We start from the raw sequence: 17,629 nt of genomic DNA, 5'->3' as shown, positions 1-17,629 counted from the left end.
CCCTTCCCTAGACCCTACTGGACCCTAAGAACCAAAGGAACCTGACCCTAAGTTGAAGCTGAAGCTCCCACCCTGCACAAGCAAGGCCGAGAACTCCTCATGTGAGTGGACTATTGTTTCGCACCTAGGACCTGATCCTCGAGCCCAGCCCTTGAACCAGCCTCTCAAGCACTTACCTAGGACCCCAAAGAGTCACCCTAGCCCAGCCCAGCCCTGAGCCCCGTGGCCGAGCCCCTTAATACCTGCAATCCTACGCAGCCCTGCACGTGCTTGATGGCTCTTGGGTTGGAGTCCTTGCATGGCTAGGACTCCACCCCTGACTCATACGTGGTCCTATCTCGGTCCTGGTCCCAACCAAACCCAAGCTAAGCCATCAACCCATGAAAACCGATCACTTATGACACAACCAACCAATTTCGGTTCCAGCATGTTTCCAACTCGTGTGGAGAATGTTGTCGTGCATCCTAGGACTCTTGTAACATGTAAAAATCATGCCCTTACCCTTTCTAATCATGGCAGCCCCCTTGCGTGCATATAAAACATTTTTTGTAGCAAAACACAAGGCTTAAGTTCCATGTTTATGCCAAACAAAAATATAACCACGTGTTCTTTGTTTTTTCATGCAAAACATGTTCAAGCAATTACTATGGTGTGGAAGATGAGAAAATGTAGAAGTATGGCGTGCCTTTGCGTATTTAACCAACGATTATTTGTTAACGATTTCGAATAACAGCGACGAACGACCTCGGCTTGAAACTCACTTGAAACCCTCGACTTTTTCCCTCAATTATGGTGTGTGTGTGTGCCGTGTAAGACTTGGGGAGAGTTTTGGGAGAGTAATTCTGAAAAGTGGCGTGGGGTTTAGGGTTAATGGGGAGGGTTTAACATATTTTATACTTAGTTAATCCACTAACAAGGCTTAGGCCCATTAATAAATTTAATTAGGCCCATTAGTGTTTAATTAAAATTTTAAAAATAATTTTGTTTAAATAAGTTTGTCAATTTATTAGTCGGGTTGCCAAAACGTTTGCATTTTTGTTGAAAAACCAACATTGATAAAATTTACGTCCCGGCGTATAAAATCACCTCAAAACCCCTTATTTTCAAAAGCATTAATCATATTTTAAATAATTAAAAACAATTATTTAATAAAAACATTTTACATTTTTCACCCATCGGTCTTCATTCCTCGACCGCAACTTGAATACCCTTTAACAATACATTTTTAATACATGTAAGTAGAAAACTACTAAAACATCATGTAAACATGTCACATAACCAATTAGGCAATTAAAATAATTTAATTAGCCATTTTTTTTCATATTTCCTAGATTTGCATGCAGTTGAATTACACCGTTTTAATTTTGGACCTTATAGCATTCCCATTCGGTGGCCTAATAGATACTGACCTCCGCCGAAAATCAATAGTATTTCCATTCAGTGTGAGCCAATCGATCCCAAAAATAATGTGGAATTTGGGCATGGGTAGTAATATAAGGTCCGCTCGTATAGTATTCTTTTACAATTTAAGTTCCACATCCTTAGCCATACTACTAGAGATCATTTGTTCGTCAGAAGGCACTTTAACTCTGAATCCCGACTCCACATCCACTGGTAAGATTCCCAATTCTTTCACAAAAGATTTAGATATGAAAGAATGTGTAGCTCCATAATTTAGCAAAGAGTAAGTAGCTACGCTCGCTAACAAATTTCGTCCTGATAACATTTGCATTATATTCGATGAAGGCCATAAAATTTAGGAATTCCTTATTATCTAGGCCTTGCTAGTTTCCCATATTATCATTTCAACCCCTAAAATTCGAAAATTACCAAATGACCTCTTAATATTTTTGAATTTTACAATTAAGTCTTAGGAAATTTCGAATTTGTCTAAATTTTTCCTCAACATTTTCGAAAATTGCTATCTATCCCTTAATTTTTCGAGTTGCACTAGGTTATCATTAATTATTTTTTGTATATTTCAATTTAGCCCCTAAAAATTTCAATCTTTTACAATTTGATACAAGTAACTAGTGTTTGCAAGAATTCAATTTCTTAAACCCAAGAGTTTGTAGCATGCAATTTTAATTCATCAATTTCAATGCATCTCGATTTAATTCTACCATTCATGCCTTTATCTTAAGCAATAAAGCAATATAAAATGCTTAAACAGTCGTAGTACCTGTAATAAGCATATTGTATGGCTCCGCTTGCTCAACATGCATCACGTAAGCCCTTCCAGTCGTGGGTTGCTTGAGCTTTGGGCAATCATCAGCATTATGCCTCATTCCTCCGCACTTGAAGAAAATGTAAGTGCCCCACATGCACTTTCCATAGTGATGGCGATCACACTCCTTGAAAAGTGGCTTCTCAGCAGTTTTCAGGACGTTTTCTTTAAGTGGTTTCGGCTGTCCCGGTCGCATAGGTGTTACAGTGAATGGTTTCTTATAAGCTGGGCGTGATTCCTCTTACGCTACATCTCTCAATCAATATCATTAAGTGATTGCTCGGTCGAAAAGCTTTAGCAACGGCAGTAGTATAGTCAATAGGATCAGTGAGCATCACATCGCGATGGATTGTCGGCCTCAATCCATCCAAGAAGTGTCGTAACTTCTCTGCAGCATAATTAGCAATCAAGGGAATCTCTATCAAACTTCTGCACAAACTCAGCAACAGACAAGTCCCTCTGGCGGAGACTCATAAACTCTCTCTTCAACCTCGAACGAACGTCGGTAGTGAAATATTTATCATAGAACACCCTCTTGAAATCCACCAATGATAGTGTCGCTAAATTCACTCCTCGCTCCGCTCCCTCCTACCATAAGGAGGCATCGCCCTTCAGTAGACAGGTGGTACAACAAACTCGGTCATCGTCTGCCATATCCATGTATCGGTGTTAGAGTAAATGCCCTGCAATCCAACGGTTGGCTAGGGAATTTATTGACTTAAGTGTAATAAACAATCTTTATTTTAATATAATTAAACTTTTTATGGTCTTGTTTTACTTTATCTGTATACACATGCAATCAGCATAGATAAAGTCCTTGATTATAGTTTAATACAAATGAATCGTAATTCGATGTTGAAACTCATTTGTAAATACTGTATGATCTAAATTCGTTCCTAGTCGATTCAGCCGCATAAAACATGGATAAAGGTCACTTGAGCTCGAGACTAGCATCTGTGATGTTGTGTACTGCGTTTCTTGGTAAGTGCATAGATATTTCCAAACATGCAGATGGGTAATCATATGATGATTATACCGAACAACCCTCCCTCGGACTTTCCAAGTGGTTATCATTCATCGAGAGGATAAGTCCGTTATTATGATTGTACACCATTAGTCCTTACGACTCGGGACAAAACTGAGGCTCTATATGCTAGGGCTGTGCTTTGACTCGTTTAGCGGCTCCAGGAGAGTCATCAGGTGGCGAGGTTGGGTATTGTTGCGACACATATATGAGCCAATGCATTGTAGTCGTGGATTCACCGCTCACCTACTGGTGTGGATATCCTATATGATCTGATGAATTAATAGTGCGTGGAATCTCTGGCCAGAGTATGAGATGTACATTGGAAAAGGATTTCTCCAAAGTTACATGCGATGCCACTATTTATATGTATCACATAGTCATCAAATTAATATGCCACCCTCGATGAACCTATGGTTCCAGATTCGATCGGGATATATGAGATGAAGGGACCGTACTGTACGCTAATCATGATCGACTGGTTCTTGCAGACACTATCAGTGATACCTAGGGAATCATGGGGGATACTACTAGACGCTCTTACCACGATTCGATGAGTTTAATCAGAAATATGATTTCAGACATTCTCATGATCAATGGTTGATACATAGAATGGGGAAATTAAGGGTAAGCCCAAAAAAAGATTATGTACTGAATCACAAGGACTTGTGAACTAACGGCTAGTTGTATCTCTGAACTATTGAGGGTCACACAAGCATTGGAACGTTTGTTTCCGTTGAGAGAATAAATTCAAGAAGTTGAATTTATATATGATATGGTAATTTAAGGAGTTGAATTTATGATAATTAAATTTTGAGAGAATAAATTCAAGGAGTTGAATTTGTAAAATTTGAGAATTTAATAATTAAACTCAAAAGTTGAGTTTATTAAATATTAAATTTTGGAGGTGATAAATTCAAGAAGTTGAATTTCTTATTTAAATATTAAATTCAAATGTTGAATTTATAATAGATTTGATTTATTAAGCTCAAAAGTTGAGTTTATTAAATTAAATTAAATATAGTGGGAAGTTTGTTTAATGGGCTTATAGGAATACAAGTCCAACATACTTAAATAATTAAAGTTCTTAATGGACTTTGATAAATTAATCAAACTAGTTGAACTAGCCTAATTTATTAATCAAACTCATTAATGTTAATTATGTGTATTAAGGTCATGTCTTAATTATAAATAGGTGTAATCAAGCCATAACCCTAGCCTCCCTAGACCTTGGAATTTTCGAAATTCCTTCTCCTCCTCCTCTCCAAATTTCGGCCACTTATATTTGGAGAAAAGTTTGAGCCGTCTCTCATACATTGATCTTCAACGTTAAAATTTCTTCCAAATTTTCTAGTGCAATTTGGAAGAGGATCAAATCTTCTAGTCGTGGACCTAATTAGAAGAATAAAGAAAGGATTTTGAAGATCGTTCGTAGGGATTCATCAAGAGCTAGATCTGCCTATACCGGATTAGTTGGAACCAAGTGATTTAATTCACCAAAGGTATAAAATTCTAATGCTCTATGAATGTTTATTCATAAAACCATAGGAGTGCTCAAACGTATATATATTTCGATTGTCAAATTAAATTAAATTTTTAAACTTCTGCTGCATTTTGGGCACGAGAAAACCGAGATCCAACAATCGGAAGATCACCTCTAAAGATCTAATCCACCCCTCAGCCACGAATGGATCATTAGTGCCAGAAAAATCCTCAGGGTTCATCCTTTTAAATCGCTCATAGATAACTTCCGGTCGGGCCCTCACACAATTTTCCACATGCTGCCATAATAAACGAGCCATACCGGCTTGCACACGGGCACTAGCATCCTGATTAGGTAGAGGCTTTGGAATCTCATCCTCGTGTCTATCCTCATTATCCCTACGAAGAACTCATCTAGGAGATATCTCTGTTACAAGTCGTCCATACCACGTAACCAACATGCACTTAATATTTAAAATTATCATGCACCTAACCTGTATATCATGCATCATGAAAGCATTTAAAAATTTAGCATATAAAATTAAAGATGTAAAACTCACAGACTTGAGACGTGACTTCTTGAGCTTCTCAGAGTGGCAGTAACACAACCCTTTAGGGATACTTGGCTCAGATACCAACTGACACATCAGCTAATTTTAAACTTTAAAATCCTACTTTTTTTACATATATACTTTCGAAATTCACCCTTTAAAATAACTTAACATTTCCATAAATCAAAATAATTTAAATATTTAAAATCTTAAGTGCATAAAAATTCTAAATCGTCAATTAACAACATTCAACTTCAACCTTTGACACAATCAAACTAACCTTAAAATAAAGCATAAAATCTCTAATTGAATCATTAAAAAATCTTTAAAACTTTGAAAATAAAGTCTCTCGGGAGTGTACTGCTGGACTCGATCTACTCAAGCGTCAGTGCCGCTCTCAATATCATCATCACCAGCAGCATTCAAATCTAGTGAATCTAATGTCTCATCACGTTCTAAACATGAGTAGAAAATAATATATATACAGGCACATTAATTAAAAATCATACTTTTATTCAAATAAGCTATCATAAATTTGTAAGAATAATTTAATCATAAATCGTCAAATCATAAAGCTTTCAATCATTTATCATTTTGGGTGAAGTTTGATATTTGAAAGTGACTATCTATATCCTCTGGTCGACTGATTAGTTTTAGCTCACCATTTCGCATGGGGACGGGCACCAGGTAACGACGTAAAATGGAAATACGATCGTTAGGCTCTCTCTGGGGCCTTTTTCCCTTAAATCGACTCCCTCTGGATCCTTTTTCCCTTAAGTCAGCTCCCCTCTGGGACCTTCTCCCTCACGATATCTCCACTAATCATATATCATATCATTTTTATCACATTGAATTCACATCCTTCAAAATATTTTCTTTTTTTTAAATCAGAAAATATCGTGTATTTTCCACATTTGAAAAATAGCATTTAACAGTAAAAATTTCACAGCTTTACCATAAATCATAAAATCTCATATTTTCATTATAAACGTCTTAAAATATCATTTAGCGTGCGTTATGATCCATCGGGACACTGTCAGACCTTTTTGTACTACCAAAGTGTAAAATAACCATTTTTCCCTTGGACCCTAAAATTCTCGATTTTGACTTTTTCTCACTTTTATTGACTCGAGACTATCCCAAATAATTATTTAAGCTTAATTTTGGCTTTTAATATTTTTATTTAACATAAACTTGAGCATTTTAATTTAATTCCTTAATTAGTATACCATGAAGCGTTTTAATCACGAATTAATTCCAAACTTAATGTTTTCATTCCAAACCTTAAACATAAACTTTTTATACCTAAACTACTCTTGTGAACCATGAATCGCCCTCGTAGACCATGGTTCAAGCCCTTACTCCTCCCCTTAGCCAAACCGAGATCCTAGCCACTAAAACGAGCCACTATTGTCCCAATTTTGAACTACCTTCGAGCCAGCCCAAGCCTTGACCGACCCAGTGTTAGAGTAGGTGCACGTCGAGCCAAGTGTTGGCCGACTGTTCACGATGAAACTCTTTGTATAAACGATCTTTATTTTAATAATATTTGAATTTATTAATTTGGCGCATCTTTATCTTTATACCTATGCTAGTTGCATAGATAAAGTCCTTGAATATACATATAGTAGAAAGAATATGAGATGCTCATATGATGAGTATCATGAAACTCATATTTGGAATACTGTATATTCTAAATGGTTCCTAGTCGATTCAGCCGTCACTAAGAAGGATAAAGGCCGCTCGAGTTAGAGACTAGTATCTGCGATGTGAGTACCATGTTTCATTGGTAGGGGACATTGTGATGTCCGAGCATGCAGATAGGTGCTCCTTGTAGAGTGCACTAAACAACCCTCTATAAAGGACTTTCCAAGTGGTTCTCACTTATCGAGTGGAAAAGTCCTAGTTTATGGTTGTACACCATTAGTCCTTATGACCCGGGACAACATTGAGACTCTATGTGCTAGCGTTTCACTTTGACTTGTTTACCGACTCTTGTGGGGTCATCAGGTGGCAAGGTTGGGTGTTACGGCGAAACATATAGGATTCGATGCATTGTAGCCGGGGATTCACCGCTTACCTACGGGTATGGATATCCTATGTGTTTTTCATGTATGTGTGGGTTGAAATCTCTGATCAGAGTATGGTGGTAATTATGAAAGGGGTTTCATAGATTACACCATCGATGCAACCACAACATGACACATAGTATCGATTCATTGACAACTCTCGATAAACCAATAGTTGTCGAATCGGTCGGGATATATGAGTTGAAGGGACCGTACTGTACGGTAACCATAATTGAATGGTTCTTGCAGGCACTATCATGTGATACCTAGGGAATCACGTAAGCGATGCTGCTAGGCGTTTAACGTGATTGGTTGGGCACTATCAGACTTGAGTTCTGACGTTCTTATTATCAAGGAGTTGATAAGTAAGAATGGAGCAATTGGGGTATGCTCGAATAAGGACATGTTTAGTCCGAATCACATAGAGATGTGAACCCACGGCTAGTTGTATCAATGAACCATTGAGGTCCACACAAGTACTAGCTTTCTAAATCCCGATGAGAAGTAAAATAGTTCAATGGGTTGAACGGCTTATAAAAGAGTTTATAGGCGTGAGGAAAAATAGAAGTATGACTTCTATGAGAGAAATATAAATTTTAATTTATGGAAGTGTTCCTAAAATTAAAATTTGGCCAAGTGAATAATGTATTTGAAAATTGTGATTTTCATAAACATTATTATGGACTAAATTAAATTAATTCAAGTGTTGAATTAATTAAACACTAGTGGACCTAGTAGAGTCTAAATAATTAAATTAATTCAAGTGTTGAATTAATTAAATAATATTGAGTCTTGTAGAGCTCAATTAAAATAATTATTTAACTAGTGGGACTTGGGTAAATTCAAGTAATGTTTAATTAGTCTCAAATATGTTTGAGATAATTAAATTTAGTCCAAGGTTTTTAATTTGATTAAAAACCATATAATATGCATGCATGGGAGGTGAAGGGTTGGGAGACTACTTTTTGTGTTTTCAAAGCATGGCATGCAAAAAAGTGATTCTACTTTTTCAACAACCAAGGCTAGTCTCCCCCCCACTCCATTCTCTCCCCTCTTGGCCGAAATCCCTCTTCCAATTCTCTCTCAAGTTTTTCCTCTCTTTTGTTCTTCAAGTTTTTGAAGATACAAACTTCTTCTCTTTGAAAAATCTTCTTGTTTTTCTAGTGCAAAACAAGAAGGGATTTAGCTTACAAGTGGTGGGCTTGATTTTGAAGAAAGGAGGTAGCTTGTAGACTTGTCTTCCTTGAAGAGCTTTGTTGTTTACAACAAAGTTGGTACCATTCATCAATCTCTTGAGATTGATAGGTAATATCTTCTTTAAACACCCTATGCATGGTTTTTGGTGTTTGTTGTATTTTTGCTACACAAAATAAGAGGGGCCGAAATTTTAAAGAAAAATTATGCTTCCGTTGTGCATTTCGGTCTCCCTAAATCGTTTCCAACAAGTGGTATCAAGAGCTATGGTTACCATTTTGTGTAGCATAATACATGATATTATATTGAGGGCGATTTCTAACCGATTGAGATGAAAGTTTGCAACAAATATCAAGGATTTTGTGGGGATTTTTCGGGCAGCAAGGGCAGCCCTAATTTTAATAAAAAAAAAACAAAATTTTTGTTGCCGGAATCCGGCGACGGAGCTCCGGCGACGGCGATGACGACTAGGGTTTCCAAAAGTTTTTTGGATTACCAAAGTGTCATGGGCCTTGAGTTGTTGGGCCATTGGATGGCTAACATATTTGTGAATTTTAAATGGGCCAAAATGTTTTTTGTGAAAAATAAGTTTTTGGGCCCTTAAGTTTAAAATTACAAAAGTTGCAAATTTTTCTCATAAAATAAATAATTGAAGTTGGACTTTAATTATTTATAGTAAATTGTGATTTACAAGAAATTCGGTTATAAATAAATTAATTGGAAAGTAGACAAAGGTGTTTGTATACTTTGTTAATTTAGTTTATAATCGTGGCGGTTAGTGATTGGTTCAAGATATATAATATTGGATCAATTAATTATTGTGATAATTAATTGATGGTGTTTATATGTGATATTATGCATGAAGGATGATCAAAAGCCCAAGCCCAGTTTGCTAGGTGTATGCTAGGATATTTGATGTTGAATGATTGTAATAATTATCAATTTATAAAGTGGGCTTGGTTTATGGCCCGTTCTCACCCCATGAGATGTATCCCTATTTGCCATGGATATTTATTTGTAAATATTAGTATAGTGGATGATCAAGATTGGAAGATGGTGGTCATGATGATTATGAAGATCGAAGACATGTAAATATTGGAAGCTAATGTAATAGTTGCATTGCATCCCGTGCATTTACCCTAGGATTGGACCTAGGCCCGTGTTTAGCTCACACGGGCCTTTAGTGTTGGGGCGATTGATCATCCTTGTTTTGTTTACTGTTTATAATATATGCATGATATGTTATAAATAATGAGTATGTGCGTTATTATTATGATAATAACAAAGTTGCATGAATCCGACAAACATACGATCAAACATGACGAGCTTTTAAAATAAAATTAATGATGAGACCTTTCAAAATTAAAAACCCTCATTTTGAATAAGATTCAAAATTAATATCAAGTCTGAAAAGGGGAATTATAAATTTGTTTATAATTTCCTTGTCTTCCATCGACGATGGGTGCATGATGAACGCTACCCGTACTCGGGGCTCGGCTCATATTATTGGGGGGGCCCTGGGTGCCAGAAAGCTGTGACATCCATTGACATGGTGATGTGAACTACGTGGAACTCCCATGATTTCGGCTCATATTATTGAAGGAACTCATGGCGACCGTCCATTAAGGTTCAATATCGATGGGTTAGGCTTGACACGTAAAGATGAACGACGTCATATTATTGGGTCCTAATCAAACGTGAGACAAAAGTATACGTAGAGGGTTGCATGGCGATGCAATTGGAAACTACCTTTTAGGAAATGTGATTGGCTGATATTATTCGAGATCACAATTCGCTAATTGGACCTTACGTACCTTCTGAGGAAAGTGTTTCCCGTTTTCACTAGAGGGTAGTGAAAATGTCAAAACAGTGGGAGCGACAATTTATAAATTTAAAGTCCAAACTTTATATCTTATTAAATATTTTAAAATAGTCATTAACATTTATCTGTTTTACTTTTCAGTACAAATCTTTGACAATGTCATCAATTCGCAACCCGTTTTCCGTTATTCTCGAAAAACATGTTCTAACCGGACCTAACTATATCACTTGGCTAAGAAATCTAAAGATTGTCTTGAAATCGGAGAAAATTGCATACACACTGACTGAGTCGCCCCCTGCTGAGGCTCCGACTAGCTGCACTCCTGAGGAATTGCAGACCTACAAGGATTGGTGCGACCATGACTTGAAGGCGAGGTGTTATATGCAGGCTTCGATGAACGATGAGCTGCAGAGGCGATTCGAGGATGCTAAGAATGCTGCTGACATTCATATGCACCTCAAGGAGCTCTTTGGTGAGCAGACTCGGCCTCTAAGGCATGCCACAGTCAAGGAGCTCATCACTTTACGCATGCGAGATGGGGCTTCGGTCCATGAGCATGGCCTAAAGTTGATTGGGCTCGTGGATAAGCTCGTTGGCATGGATTTGATCTTGCCTTCGGAGTTGACCACCGACGTGCTGCTGTTGTCACTGCCGAGCTCGTTCGATCCTTTTGTGGTGAATTTCAATATGAACCAGCTTGAGCCAAGCCTTGAAGAGTTGGTGAACATGCTTGTGACCTTTGAGTCCACAATCAAAAAGGAGAAGCCGGTTCTTTATGTGGGCTCTTCATCTGGCACGAAGACCGGTCCACCTAGGAAGGGAAAGAAGCGTTCTTTCCAGCGCCCCAAGAAGAGCGTGCCGTTGAAGAGGCAGACTCCGAGTCCCGTAGTGGCAGCCACACCTGTGAAGGCTGAGAAGACAGTTGACATCTGTCATCACTGCAAGAAGCCTGGACATTGGAGGCGTAACTGCAGGGAATATCTTGCCCAGAAGGGTTCTGGCAAAGGTATGTTCTACATTGAAGTAAATATCTCCATTAACTCTACTTCTTGGGTACTGGATACCGGCTGTGGCTCACATCTCTGTAATGATTTGCAGGTGATGGAAAGAAGTAGGAAACTTAGGGAAGGTGAGACCTTCTTGAGGATGGGCAATGGAGCAAGGGTTGCTGCCAAGGCTGTGGGAGATGTTTCTTTAATTTTAAACAATGATTTTAAGTTGTTATTGAGAGATGTTTTGTTCGTACCAGACTTGATTAAAAACATTATTTCCATTCCTATGCTTGATATTGATGGATTTTCTTGTTTATTTGGCAAAGGTGTTTGCAATATTTACAAGAATGAATGTTTAGTTGGTACCGGAGAACTAAAAACAATCTCTACACCTTAAAATTGAAAGATATTCCACTTAACAATGTCCAAGAAATAACAACAACGAATAAACGCAAACAAGATACTCTAAATTCGGCACAATTATGGCATGCTCGATTAGGACATATTTCCCTAAGAAGGATGAACAAGTTAGTGGGAGTTGGCATGTTTGATATGTCCGATATTAATTCTCTCACGACTTGTGAATCCTGTCTAAAAGGAAAGATGACCAAAATTCCCTTTAAGGGCCATGTGGAGCGAGCCAAAGGGTTATTGGATTTTATCCATACCGATGTGTGCGGTCCGCTTAGCATCACCACTAAGCATGGACATGCCTACTTCATCACCTTTACCGATGACTTTTCGAGGTATGGGTATGTGTATTTGATGAAATACAAGTCTGAAGCCTTTGAAAGGTTCAAAGAATTTAGAAGTGAAGTAGAGAAGCAATTGGGACGAAGCATCAAGACACTTCGATCGGATCGAGGTGGTGAGTACTTGAGTGCCGAGTTCCAAGAGTATCTTAGGGAGAATGAGATTCTCTCGCAGTGGACTCCGCCCGCTACACCGCAGTTGAATGGTGTTTCGGAGCGTTGTAACCGAACTTTGATGGACATGGTTCGGTCTATGATGGGGTTCACGGAGTTGCCGCCATCCTTTTGGGGATATGCGCTTGAGACAGCGGCACTGTTGTTGAACAATGTCCATACAAAGGCAGTTGACAAGACTCCATATGAGATATGGATGGGTAAGCCTCCCAAGTATTCTTATCTTAGAATATGGGGGTGTCCTGCTTATGTGAAGCAGACAGTGGGAGATAAATTGGATAGTCGATCCATTTTATGCTACTTTGTGGGATATCCAAGGAATTCAGTTGGATATTACTTCTATCATCCCCAAGAAACAAAGGTGTTTGTTTCTAGGAACGCAACCTTTTTGGAAAAGGAATTTCTATTGGATAGAAAAGGGGAGATGATAGAACTCGAAGAGGTTCGAGAGACACCCACAGTTGTAGAACCCACACCCGAGAAGCCAAGAGAGGAGATACAAGCTCCTAGAAGAACCGAGAGAGTCTCGAGACCACCTATGAGGTATGGTCTGCTTCTTGAAGAGGGCCATGATGAGCCTAACCTTGGATGTGATCCAAGGACCTTCAAGGAAGCGTTATCTGATGCCGATTCATCCAAATGGCTTGAAGCAATGGAATCTGAGATGAATTCCATGCATTCGAACCAAGTGTGGAATCTCGTGGATCCACCTGAGGGAATTGTTCCCATAGGGTGTAAATGGATTTACAAGAGGAAACTTGGGGCGGATGGGAAGGTATTGACCTTCAAGGCGCGATTGGTAGCAAAAGGGTATACTCAAAGGCAAGGTGTTGACTATGAGGAAACCTTTTCTCCAGTTGCGATGTTCAAGTCCATTAGGATTTTGCTAGCCATAGCTGCATGGTATAACTATGAGATATGGCAGATGGATGTCAAGACTGCCTTCCTTAATGGGGATATTAAGGAAGAGATTTACATGTCTCAACCTGAAGGGTTTACATCTATCGGAAGTGAGCATATGGTATGCAAACTTCAAAGATCTATTTATGGTCTTAAGCAGGCATCTAGGAGTTGGAACCTCAGATTAGATAGTACAATCAAAGAGTTTGGTTTTACTAAGAATCCTGAGGAACCCTGTGTATATAAGAAGGTCAGTGGGAGTGCTGTGACATTCCTTGTTCTTTATGTTGATGACATTCTACTCATTGGGAATGATGTAGGAATGTTGCAATCAACTAAGATATGGTTAGCAAGTAAGTTCTCGATGCAGGACTTGGGTGAAGCATCTTTTGTATTGGGAATACAGATCTATAGAGATAGATCAAAAAGATTGCTTGGTCTCACCCAGTCCACATACATTGATACCATCGTGAAGCGGTTCTCGATGGATGAGTCCAAGAGAGGACATCTACCAATGTGTCATGGCGTGTCCCTATCCAAGTCTATGTCTCCCAAGACTGATGCAGAGATAGCGGCGATGACACGAATTCCGTATGCTTCGGCTATTGGTAGCATCATGTATGGGATGATATCTACACGTCCTGACGTGGCTTTTGCACTAAGTGTAGTGATTAGATATCAATCCAACCCTGGTCTTCCACACTGGAATGCTGTGAAAGACATCCTCAAGTATTTGAGAAGGACCAATAAGTTGTTCTTGGTCTATGGGGGTGGAGAACTGAAATTGGAAGGCTATACCGACTCTAGCTTCCAAAGCGATGTTGATGCTCGAATTCAACCTCCGGATTCATATTCATGCTCAATGGTGGTGCTGTCTCTTGGAAGAGTTCCAAGCAAGACAGTACTGCGTATTCCACCACTGAGGCAGAATACATTGCTGCATCGGCTGCAGCAAAGGAGGCTGTTTGGATTAGGAATTTCGTCCAAGAGTTGGGCGTCATTCCTAATGGAGTTGCTCCTATCCCGGTGATGTGTGACAACACGGGAGCCATAGCTCAGGCGAAGGAGCTAAGGTCTCATCAGAAGTCCAAACATGTATTGAGAAAGTACCACATCCTCCGAGAGATTGTGGAACGAGGAGAAGTGTCGATCGACAAAGTCGGCTCCGCAGATAATGTTGTTGATCCACTAACTAAGCCTTTACCAGAACCATCATTCGAGAAGCTTCGCGAATCAATGGGTCTGAAGTATATGGGTAGTTGGCTCTAGTGCAAGTGGGAGATTGTTAGAGTAGGTGCACGTCGAGCCAAGTGTTGGCCGACTGTTCACGATGAAACTCTTTGTATAAACGATCTTTATTTTAATAATATTTGAATTTATTAATTTAGCGCATCTTTATCTTTATACCCATGCTAGTTGCATAGATAAAGTCCTTGAATATACATATAGTAGAAAGAATATGAGATGCTCATATGATGAGTATCATGAAACTCATATTTGGAATACTATATATTCTAAACGGTTCCGAGTCAATTCAGCCGCCACTAAGAAGGATAAAGGCCGCTCGAGTTAGAGACTAGTATCTGCGATGTGAGTACCATGTTTCATTGGTAGGGGACATTGTGATGTCCGAGCATGCAGATAGGTGCTCCTTGTAGAGTTCACTGAACAACCCTCTATAAAGGACTTTCCAAGTGGTTCTCACTTATCGAGTGGAAAAGTCCTAGTTTATGGTTGTACACCATTAGTCCTTATGACCCGGGACAACATTGAGACTCTATGTGCTAGCGTTTCACTTTGACTTGTTTACCGACTCTTGTGGGGTCATCAGGTGGCAAGGTTGGGTGTTACGGCGAAACATATAGGAGTCGATGCATTGTAGCCGGGGATTCACCGCTTACCTACGGGTATGGATATCCTATGTGTTTTTCATGTATGTGTGGGTTGAAATCTCTGATCAGAGTATGGTGGTAATTATGAAAGGGGTTTCATAGATTACACCATCGATGCAACCACAACATGACACATAGTATCGATTCATTAACAACTCTCGATAAACCAATAGTTGTCGAATCGGTCGGGATATATGAGTTGAAGGGACCGTACTGTACGCTAACCATAATTGAATGGTTCTTGCAGGCACTATCATGTGATACCTAGGGAATCACGTAAGTGATGCTGCTAGGCGTTTAACGTGATTGGTTGGGTACTATCAGACTTGAGTTCTGACGTTCTTATTATCAAGGAGTTGATAAGTAAGAATGGAGCAATTGGGGTATGCTCGAATAAGGACATGTTTAGTCCGAATCACATAGAGATGTGAACCCACGGCTAGTTGTATCAATGAACCATTGAGGGCCACACAAGTACTAGCTTTCTAAATCCCGATAAGAAGTAAAATAGTTCAATGGGTTGAACGGCTTATAAATGAGTTTATAGGCGTGAGGAAAAATAGAAGTATGACTTCTATGAGAGAAATATAAATTTTAATTTATGGAAGTGTTCCTAAAATTAAAATTTGGCCAAGTGAATAATGTATTTGAAAATTGTGATTTTCATAAACATTATTATGGACTAAATTAAATTAATTCAAGTGTTGAATTAATTAAACACTAGTGGACCTAGTAGAGTCTAAATAATTAAATTAATTCAATTGTTGAATTAATTAAATAATATTGAGTCTTGTAGAGCTCAATTAAAATAATTATTTAACTAGTGGGACTTGGGTAAATTCAAGTAATGTTTAATTAGTCTCAAATATGTTTGAGATAATTAAATTTAGTCCAAGGTTTTTAATTTGATTAAAAACCATATAATATGCATGCATGGGAGGTGAAGGGTTGGGAGACTACTTTTTGTGTTTTCAAAGCATGTCATGAAAAAAAGTGATTCTACTTTTTCAACAACCAAGGCTAGTCTCCCCCCCACTCCATTCTCTCCCCTCTTGGCCGAAATCCCTCTTCCAATTCTCTCTCAAGTTTTTCCTCTCTTTTGCTCTTCAAGTTGTTGAAGATACAAACTTCTTCTCTTTGAAAAATCTTCTTGTTTTTCTAGTGCAAAACAAGAAGGGATTTAGCTTGCAAGTGGTGGGCTTGATTTTGAAGAAAGGAGGTAGCTTGTAGACTTGTCTTCCTTGAAGAGCTTTGTTGTTTACAACAAAGTTGGTGCCATTCATCAATCTCTTGAGATTGATAGGTAATATCTTCTTTAAACACCCTATGCATGGTTTTTGGTGTTTGTTGTATTTTTGCTACACAAAATAAGAGGGGCCGAAATTTTAAAGAAAAATTATGCTTCCGTTGTGCATTTCGGTCTCCCTAAATCGTTTCCAACACCCAGACCCCAGCCTACTGCCCTGGACCGTACTTGAACCCTGATGGACCAATTCTAACCAGCCCAACCCATGCCTAGACCATGCACATGAAGCTTCTAGGACCCGCGACCTCCTTTCTTGCGCAACTAAGATTCCAGCCATGCTAGGACTACTCCTAGCCCCTAGACGCAGCCTCTATGGGACTGTGACCCAGCCCAGTCGAGCTCTGTAGCGAAAACCCTTATGGTCGACCCTTCATATGCCTAACAACCATGAAACCCTAGCGCCTAGTGTAATTCCTTGCTTGTCCAATAGTCCAACCATGCTAAAACTCCTCCTAGTCTCTCCCCTAAGCCGTACACGGATCCTGAGCAATCTCTGGCCAAGCCATGGTGCGGTTCTTCCCTTGCCGTCCCAATCCCACAAGGAAACCCATGAAGAAAGCCCTAGATTCGACCACATCACCATGCACAGCTCATCCTGCACGTTCCAGCATACATATCCTCCCTTCAAGGCTTTTTTCCCATCCCTTAAACACCTCCTATTGGCAGCGTATCTTTAGGAATCACGACGTTTTTTGGACAAGCGTAAAATCATCGAAAATTTCAAAATATTTGTTTTATCGTTTTTCATGAAAAAAATAACCAAATCAAGCATAATATGGTTTGAATTATGCGTTGAAGGATTTTAGAAACGTGCCTTTGCGTTTTAGAATGCTTGAATATACGATTGTTAGCGTGGGGTGCGAAGAAGAACGAACGGGCGAAGAAGACTCCTTGTTTTCTCCCTTGAGATTTTCGAAAATATTGGTATGTAGTGTGTGTTAGTTTTTGGCTAATATGCCCCTTAGAAGCCCTAGGTTTCTATTTTATAGATTTCAGTTTGCATGTTAATGGGCTTGGGTTTTGGGCCTTTGAGTTTATGAGCAATTAGGCCTACTAATCCTAGGTAAATTAGGTCTAATAACACCTATTTAATTGAAAAATAAAAGTTATAAAAATAATTTTTAAAAATAATACTTTTGATCTTGTAAAAGTCATTTGTTTGCCCAAAACCGACTTCTTGGATAAAATAGAGCTCATCTCGTAAAATAATTTGAACTCTATCATTTTAGAAAAATTTAATCATA

Source organism: Primulina eburnea, chromosome 5, assembly GCF_022965805.1.
Source record: "Primulina eburnea isolate SZY01 chromosome 5, ASM2296580v1, whole genome shotgun sequence".
Taxonomy (NCBI): domain Eukaryota; kingdom Viridiplantae; phylum Streptophyta; class Magnoliopsida; order Lamiales; family Gesneriaceae; genus Primulina; species Primulina eburnea.
The sequence above is the reverse complement of the archived record's forward strand: the minus strand, read 5'-3'. Positions refer to the sequence as shown.